The sequence below is a fragment of the Oncorhynchus mykiss genome, chromosome 29 (genome assembly GCF_057628025.1).
Source record: "Oncorhynchus mykiss isolate SJ-2025 chromosome 29, ASM5762802v1, whole genome shotgun sequence".
Taxonomy (NCBI): domain Eukaryota; kingdom Metazoa; phylum Chordata; class Actinopteri; order Salmoniformes; family Salmonidae; genus Oncorhynchus; species Oncorhynchus mykiss.
In genome coordinates, this window is record NC_143050.1 from 7,592,984 (window position 1) to 7,602,500 (window position 9,517).

The following is a 9,517-nucleotide window of genomic DNA, read 5'->3' on the forward strand; positions in this document are numbered from 1 at the left end:
CAAGGCAGTTAACACACTGTTCCCCAATAGGCCGTCATTGTAAATAAGAATTTGTTCTTAACTGACTTGCCTAGTTAAATAAAGGTTAAATTAAAAAAATAACCTATATCTGACAGAACCAGGCTGATTATCTTACCTATAACTGACAGAACCAGGCTGAGTATCTTACCTATATCTGACAGAGCCAGGCTGAGTATCTTACCTATATCTGACAGAACCAGGCTGAGTATCTTACCTATATCTGACAGAGCCAGGCTGAGTATCTTACCTATATCTGACAGAACCAGGCTGAGTATCTTACCTGTATCTGACAGAACCAGGCTGAGTATCTTACCTATATCTGACAGAACCAGGCTGAGTATCTTACCTATATCTGACAGAACCAGGCTGAGTGTCTAACCTATATCTGACAGAACCAGGCTGAGTATCTTACCTATATCTGACAGAACCCGGCTGAGTATCTTACCTATATCTGACAGAACCAGGCTGAGTATCTTACCTATATCTGACAGAACCCGGCTGAGTATCTTACCTATATCTGACAGAACCCGGCTGAGTATCTTACCTGTATCTGACAGAACCCGGCTGAGTATCTTACCTATATCTGACAGAACCCGGCTGAGTATCTTACCTATATCTGGCAGAACCAGGCTGAGTATCTGACAGAGCCAGGCTGAGTATCTTAGAACTAAAGTCATTACATAAATAGAATAGACTAAAAATAAGAGTGTGACGATGCTCCGGTATTGTTTATGTAATGCGGGAGGTTGTAGGAGGTAGTATGCGCAGTGTGTGTGTGTGTGTGTGTGTGTGTGTGTGTGTGTGTGTGTGTGTGTGTGTGTGTGTGTGTAGGAGGTAGTATACGCAGTGTGTGTGTGTGTGTGTAGGAGGTAGTACACTAAAACAAATTAATGTTCTTAACTGATTCTTCCTCAGCTCTTAAGTTTTCTTGGGAAACTCTTGTCCGATAAAGAACCTTTGAGTTAAGTGTGTGTGTGTGTGTGCGTGTGTGTGTGTGTGTGTGTGTGTGTGGGGGGGGGGGGAAATGTATGGAAGCCTGCAGCTCATAGCACACAGCAAATTGGTCAGTGTTAACTAGTGTTGATTTTTCAGTGTAAAATTTCCAGTGTTGATTCAAGAGTTCAATGGACACTATAAAGAGTTAAATTGATGTAAAAGAACCCCACTGTTGGTGTTAATAAACCAGTTGAACGAAAACCACGCTCATCATTATCATATTTCCCAGCATGCTCTATTGTAGGTTGCTTTTTATAATTGTTGGTTTCAATGTCTGTGTTTTGGCATGCACATTGATTGATTAATTCATCTCATGCTGCTCAAATATGAAAATCATAAATATATATATTTTTTTACTATTCTAATCTTTTACTTGGACTTATTGCACGCGCTAATGAAGTGTTTGTTTCACTTTAGATGTTTAAGTTAGTCTCATGTCTTAGTCTTCCCAACCCAGGCAGTCATTCTGAATGCAGGTTGCGGGTAAATGTTTTTCTCCATATGTTGGATATACCCACTCTGGCTGGAGGGATACACAACACTTTGCAAGCCAACATAATGTGATTTCCAGGCCTGCTGTGGCCTGTAAACCAGACGTTTCATGCCATTGCATTAGGGTAAAACTCTCAAAAGATGGCCTTATGAAATATGTATTGATTTATCTTAAATAATTAAAGTTCAATGGCATCATGTTCACTCACTTGGTTCAGGTCACAGGACTGAAAATGAACGAATGCGACAACCACTTCTCTATCACTAGGAAACAGTCATGGGTGTACTGGTAACGAGAACATTCAAGCCGAAAGGTACCCTGGGAAATATGTAAATATGTAAATAATCATTTCTGCTTTTAGATTTTTGTATGGATGTTCAAAGAACCATCCCATCTATGGTTCCTCAGACACCCTAAAATGGTTCCTCAGACACCCTAAAATGGTTCCTCAGACACCCTAAAATGGTTCCTCAGACACCCTAAAATGGTTCCTCAGACACCCTAAAATGGTTCCTCAGACACCCTAAAATGGTTCCTCAGATACCCTAAAATGGTTCCTCAGACACCCTAAAATGGTTCCTCAGACACCCTAAAATGGTTCCTCAGATACCCTAAAATGGTTCCTCAGACACCCTAAAATGGTTCCTCAGATACCCTAAAATGGTTCCTCAGATACCCTAAAATGGTTCCTCGATGGCATCGCTCTCAAGAACCTTATTTGGTTCCAACTTGAAACTTTGTTTTTTATTAAGATTGTAGTGTGCGTGTGCGTGTGTGTGTGTGTGTGTGTGTGTGTGTGTGTGTGTGTGTGTGTGTGTGTGTGTAAGAGAACGGCTGGTTAGGAACACTGTACATGTCAGACTCAGCAGGTTTGTTGCACATGGATCTAGAACTAGATGGTGTTAATTCTACTCCTCCTCCTCCTCCTCCTAACCCCTCTCTTGCTCTAGTCCACACATACTCCTCCTCTCACCTGCTCACTCCTCCTCCTCCTGCTCACTTCAATTCAATTCAATTCAATTCAAGGGCTTTATTGGCATGGGAAACATGTGTTAACATTGCCAAAGCAAGTGAGGTAGACAACATACAAAGTGAATATATAAAGTGAAAAACAACAAAAATTAACAGTAAACATTACACATACAGAGGTTTCAAAACAGTAAAGACATTACAAATGTCATATTATATATATATATATATATACAAATGGTTAAAGGACACAAGATAAAATAAATAAGCATAAATATGGGTTGTATTTACAATGGTGTGTGTTCTTCACTGGTTGCCCTTTTCTCGTGGCAACACGTGGCACTTCTCCTACTCCTCCTCCTCCTGCTCACTCCTCCTACTCCTCCTCCTCCTGCTCACTCCGCCTACTCCTCCTCCTCCCCCTTTTCACTCCTCCTCCTCCTCCCCCTTTTCACTCTTCCTCCTCCTTCTCCTCCTCCTCCTCCTGCTCACTCCTCCTCCTGCTCACTCCTCCTCCTCCTCCTCCTCCTCCTCACTACTCCTCCTCCTCCTCCTCCTGCTCACTCCTCCTCCTCCTCCTCCTCCTCCTCCTCCTCCTCCTCCCCCTTTTCACTCCTCCTCCTCCTTCTCCTTTTCCTCCTCCTACTCCTCCTCCTGCTCACTCCTCCTCCTCCTACTTCTCCTCCTCCTCCCCCTGCTCCCTCCTCCTCCTCCTGCTCACTCCTCCTCCTCCTACTTCTCCTCCTCTTCTTCCTACTCTTCTGCTCCACCTCCTCCTGCTCCACCTCCTCCCCCTGCTCTTCCTCCTGTTCCCGTTGCTCTAATCCACCCACCCCTTTGATAAATAATGATTGAGGTAAATGCCTCTCAAAGCTGTACCCCCCCCCCCCCCCTCACACACACACACACAAAAACATACTAGTATTCACTGTAGTGTTTTTGTGGACTTTACTGTAGTATACTGTAGTATTTATACTGTTGTAAAATAAAACTGTACTGTACTATAGTAATTAATGTAGTGTCTTTGTGGATTGCAGTATACTGTAGTATTTATCATAGTGTTTTTTTATTTTATTATCTTTGACATAAAGTGGAAGTTTTCTCCTTCAGGAAACCTACTGGAGAAATAGTAAAAGAGCAGAAGTTTCATAACCAGGAAGGTCGAACTCTTGTCTGAACAGACAGCTCAGAGCTTCTGCTTTTTTTTCTGCAAATTTGTATGGAACACAGTAATGGTCTATATTTGGGATGTTCTGTAGGTTTCTCACTTATGGGTGGCATAAAGTGGGATATGGGGCAGGGTATATTAAATACTGTAGTATTTACTATGGTTAAAAATGTTGCCATGTTTTTTGTGGACTGTAGTGTTTTAGCTGATAATACTGCAGTATTCACTATAGTATTCTATAACATTATATAGTAAGTACTACACATGCTCGAGGGATACTACATTCTGTTCTATAGTGTAGTATACTACAGTATACTAAACAGTATACTACAGTTTGATACAGAATTTTATAGTAAGTACTGTAGTAGTATTCTATAGTAAGTATTGTAGTAGTATTCTATAATAAGTACTGTAGTAGTATTCTATAGTAAGTACTGTAGTAGTATTCTATAGTAAGTATTGTAGTAGTATTCTATAGTAAGTACTGTAGTAGTATTCTATAGTAAACTGTAGTATATTTTTGTGGGACCTGACAGCTCAGGGTGTCTCGTGGGCTGGGGGGAATGCTGCGTGTGAGGTGGGGGATGCTGGTCTGTAGCACGAGCCCGAGGTGTGGGACTGAATCACAATGAGTGACGGCTCAATGATAATCACGGCACGACAGAAGAGAGGGAGGGGAGGGAGGAGAAGAGAGAGAGGAGAGGGAGGGAGAGAGGAGAAGAGAAAGAGGAGAAGGAGGGAGAGAGGAGAAGAGAGAGAGGAGAGGGAGGGAGAGAGAGAGGAGAGGGAGGGAGAGAGGAGAAGAGAGAGAGGAGAGGGAGGGAGAGAGGAGAAGAGAGAGAGGAGAGGGAGGGAGAGAGGAGAAAAGAGAGGAGAGGGAGGGAGAGAGGAGAAGAGAAAGAGGAGAAGGAGGGAGAGAGGAGAAGAGAGAGAGGAGAGGGAGGGAGAGAGGAGAAGAGAGAGAGGAGAGGGAGGGAGAGAGGAGAAGAGAAAGAGGAGAAGGAGGGAGAGAGGAGAAGAGAGAGAGGAGAGGGAGGGAGAGAGGAGAAGAGAGGAAGGGGAGGGAGGGAGGAGAAGAGAGGGAGGGGAGGGAGGGAGAGAGGAGAGGGAGGGGAGGGAGGGAGAGAGGGAGAGAGAGGAGAGGGAGGGAGAGAGGAGAAGAGAGGAAGGGGAGGGAGAGAGGAGAAGAGAGGGCGGGGAGGGAGGAGAAGAGAGAGAGGAGAAGAGAGGGAGGGGTATAGAGCGAGCAGCTGCTGCCAAGCCTAGCCCAGCCCAGCCCAGCCTCCACGCACCCTCTCTCGCTCTCTCTCTCTTTCTCTCTCTCAAGCACACACACGCTCACTGGTAGTGGTGGTGGAGGAGAGATCCACGGGACAACAAAGAAGGTCTGCGCTGTTCTGCTTAAACTGCGGTTTCTGATCGCCATCAGGGAAAGAGGAAAAAGGTCCTGAGTCTACACTACACTGGCTACTGTTTACTGAAACCCATTCTTCAGTTCTCTGGGGTGGGGTGGGGGGGTGGGGGGGGAATACACGCAGCAAGACTGGAGGTGACAGAATCCTTAGTGTACCTCTTAGGTAAGCAAACTATGGAAAACTATCCTTTACTGTAGGGACATAAGCAAAAGTCGGTGCGCGTCAATCCATCTCTCTGTTTCAATTCAAGGGCTTTATTGGCATGGTAAACATATGTTAACATTGCTAAAGCAAGTGTTTCTCTGTCTCTCTTTTCTATGTGGCTATTATTGGAAATATGTCATTCACAGCCCTGTCTCTGTTTGTGGAAAACCGTTGTTTATTTATCGATATGACTGATGCTGATCAGATCGATCGATACCGTGGAAAGTGTTCTACGTGCATGTATTGACCTATTTTGAAACCCCTTTATATTGTCAGTTGGATACAATAACACAAGCAAACAGATTTTTCCAGATAAGAAATTCAGTTTCTTGAATCTTTTACACATTTTTCTGCATTTGTTTGAATTGTAAACGAGGAGAACATGTCGGTGTGAGCAATGGGCTAGTTAGTGTGTGAACTGCATTACTCAGCCAAAAAAAATACGTTCTGTAACTTTAACACTGTGGGTGTTCAATTTCACACTTTACAGGTGTTTATAGGAGAACCACCAAAAATGTGTTGAATTTACACTTTTTAAAGTGTTGCCCTTTTGACACCGGGGCTTTCCAACACCAGCGGCATTAACATGCAAGACTAACTCATTGTTGAAGTTGCACTGTTATGGGGTTCACTAATACCTTGTATTAAACACTTCAGAATTACGTGTTTACAATAGGTCAGTGTTAAATGTACACTGTTATGGTGTTCCCCGAGTCCTTCACAGCAAATTCTCCAGTGTTAAATCAACACTGATAGTGTTACATTTAACACCGGTCCAGTGTTTATACAGTTCCACACTTTTCAGTTTTAAATTTATACGCCTCTTAGTGTAAAGCCTTTTTTTGTTGCATATTTCCCACAGTGCCTTGCCCTTTGAGTGAATTCTAAGCTAATATATTATCATTCAAATTAAATTCTTTAGCACATACAACACATCATTCATAAGGCCTTATTTAGAGGGCCCAGTCTGACCCTAATACAGTGGCCTGAAACTCATGGTTTACATGCAAAATAAGGCCTGCGAGTCACAGTATGCTGTCATTCCTATTGGAATCCAGCCAGAGTCGGGATATCCAACATTTAGATTTTTTTTAATGACCTACATTCAGATTGACTGCTGGGTTGGGAAGACTAAAACATGAGACTAGGCATCTTAACTGGAACAAACATTTAAGATATAACAGATTGGATTAGTTTAGAATTGTATTTATATTTAATTAGCATACATTTAATTAATCAGAACATTCGGGAAAGTATTCTGACCCTTTCAAATGTTGTTAAATTACAGCCTTATTCTAAAATGGATTAAATTAAATGTTTTCCTCATCAATCTACAGACAATACCCCATAATGACATCACAATACCCCATAATGACATCACAATACCCCATAATGACAAAGCGAAAAACAGTTTTTTAAAAATGTTTGCAAAAACCCCCAGAAATACCAGATTTACATAAGTATTCAGACCTTTTGCTATGAGACTCGAAATTGAGTTCAGGTGTATCCTGTTTCCATTGATCATCCTTGAAATATTCCTACAACTTGATTGGAGTCCACCTGTGGTAAATTCAATTGATTGGACATGATTTGGAAAGGCACACACCTGTCTATATACAGTAAGGTCCCACAGTTGACAGTGCATGTCAGAGCAAAAACCAAGCCATGAGGTCAAAGGAATTTTCCCCAGAGCTCCGAGACAGGATTGTGTCGAGGCACAGATCTGGGGATGGGTACCAAAAACAAATCTGCAGCATTGAAGATCCCCAAGAACACAGTGGCCTCCATCATTCTTAAATGGAAGAAATCACCAAGAGTCTTCCTAGAGCTGGCCACGCTGCCAAACTGAGCAATCGATGGAGAAGGGCCATGGTCAGGGAGGTGACCAAGAACCTGATGGTCACTCTGACAGAGCTCCAGAGTTCCTCTGTGGTGATGGGAGAACTTTCCAGAAAGACTACCATCTCTGCTGCACTTCGCCAATCAGGCCTTTATGGTAGAGTGGCCAGACGGAAGCCACTCCTCAAAAAAAGGCACATGACAGCCTGCTTGGAGTTTGCCAAAAGGCACCTAAAAGACTCTCAGACCATGAAAAACAAGATTCTCTGGTCTGATGAAACCAAGATTGAACTCTTTGGCCTGAATGCCAAGTGCCACATCTGGAGGAAGCCAGACACTGCTCATTACCTGGCCAATACCATCCCTATGGTGAAGCATGGTGGTGGCAGCACCATGCTGTGGGGATATTTTTCAATGGTAGGGACTGGGAGACTAGTCAGGATCGAGGGAAAGATGAATGGAGCAAAGTACAGAGAGATCCTTGATGAAAACCTGGTCCAGAGCACTCAGGAACTCAGGCTGGGGCAAAGGTTCACCTTCCAACAGGACAACAACCCTAAGCACACAGACAAGACAACACAGGAGTGGCTTCGGGACAAGTATCTGAAGCCCGGACTTGAACCTGATCGAACATCTCTGGGTAGACCTGAAAATAGCTGTGCAGAAACGCTCCCCATCCAAACTGACAGAGCTTGAGAGGATCTGCAGAGAAGAATGGGAGAAACTCCCTAAATACAGGTGTGCCAAGGTTGTAGCATCATACCCCAGAAGACTCGAGGCTGTAATCGTTGCCAATAACAAAGTGCTGAGTAAAGGGTCTGAATACTTATGTCAATGTTATGTTTCTGTTTTTTGTCCTCAAAAAAATACGTGTTTTTGCTTTGCCATTATGGAGTATTGTGCCTAGATTTAAGAGAGAAAAACAACTATTTAATCCATTTTTTAGAATAAGCTGTAAATGACATTTTTGGGGGGAAAAAGTGAAGGGGTCTGAATACTTTCCGAATGCACTGTTAATATGCAAAAACATAGAGTTTGAAGCAAACAATTCAAAAAATCTACCTGACGTATCTCCCTGGCTCCCGAGTGGCGCAGCGGTCTAAGGCACTGCATCTCAGTGCTAGAGTTATCACTACAGACACCCTGGTTCAAATCCAGGCTGTATCACAACCGGCCGTGATTGGGAGTCCCATAGGAATTTTAAAAAATAAATAAAAATGAAATAGAGCATGCTGGGAAATATGCTAATAATGGGTGTGGTTTTTGTTTAACACCAGTTCTTAACAACAACACTGGAGCAGTTTTACACCAACGAGTGTTAATTTAATACTTACAGAGTTAATTTAACATCTGAATTAACACTAGAAATGTCACGTTGAACAATCAACGCTAGTTAACCCTGGCCATTTTGACACCCTGATTGAACAACAGTATTTTTTTTTTTAACATGATAGCTTAAAAAGCAACACACGCTGGCATTTTATTCCGTTCATAGGTTACACAAAGTAACACTACATCAACACCACAACTGCTTAAACCAGGATATGAAGACTGACGATTTAGCTGTGTTTGAATCTCGGGACATCGTGTGCGTTGGCCTCTCTGTGTGTGCGCATCTTTTATATATACACTGCTCAAAAAAATAAAGGGAACACTAAAATAACACATCCTAGATCTGAATGAATTAAATACTCTTATTAAATACTTTTTTCTTTACATAGTTGAATGTGCTGACAACAAAATCACACAAAAAATTATCAATGGAAATCAAATTTATCAACCCACGGAGGTCTGGATTTGGAGTCACACTCAAAATTAAAGCACACTACAGGCTGATCCAATTTTGATGTAATGTCCTTAAAACAAGTCAAAATGAGGCTCAGTAGTGTGTGTGGCCTCCACGTGCCTGTATAACCTCCCTACAAACGCCTGGGAATGCTCCTGATGAGGTGGCGGATGGTCTCCTGAGGGATCTCCTCCCAGACCTGGACTAAAGCATCCGCCAACTCCTGGACAGTCTGTGGTGCAACGTGGCGTTGGTGGATAGAGCGAGACATGTCCCAGATGTGCTCAGCAGAACGTTCTCCACGGCGTCTCCAGACTCTGTCACGGGCTCAGTGTGAACCTGCTTTCATCTGTGAAGAGCACAGGGCGCCAGTGGCGAATTTGCCAATCTTGGTAAGCACAACCCCCACCTGTGGACATCGGGCCTTCATACCACCCTCATGGAGTCTGTTTCTAACCATTTGAGCAGACACATGCACATTTGTGGCCTGCTGGAGGTCATTTTGCAGGGATCTGGCAGTGCTCCTTCTTGCACAAAGGCGGAGGTAGCGGTCCTGCTGCTGGGTTGTTGCCCTCCTACGGCCTCCTCTACGCCTCCTGATGTACTGTCCTGTCTCCTGGTAGCGC

The 9,517-nt window shown here is 43.3% G+C and overlaps 1 protein-coding gene across 1 annotated transcript in view; it reads left to right on the forward strand.

The window, feature by feature from the left end:
• The first annotated feature begins 4,971 nt into the window (after positions 1-4,971).
• The window catches only part of dclk1a (doublecortin-like kinase 1a), a 192,430-nt gene continuing 187,884 nt past the window's right edge, over positions 4,972-9,517 (forward strand). The window contains exon 1 of the mRNA XM_036967389.2: positions 4,972-5,224. The gene's annotated coding sequence lies outside the window, so the exon portion shown is untranslated. The remainder of the gene's footprint in view (positions 5,225-9,517) is intronic.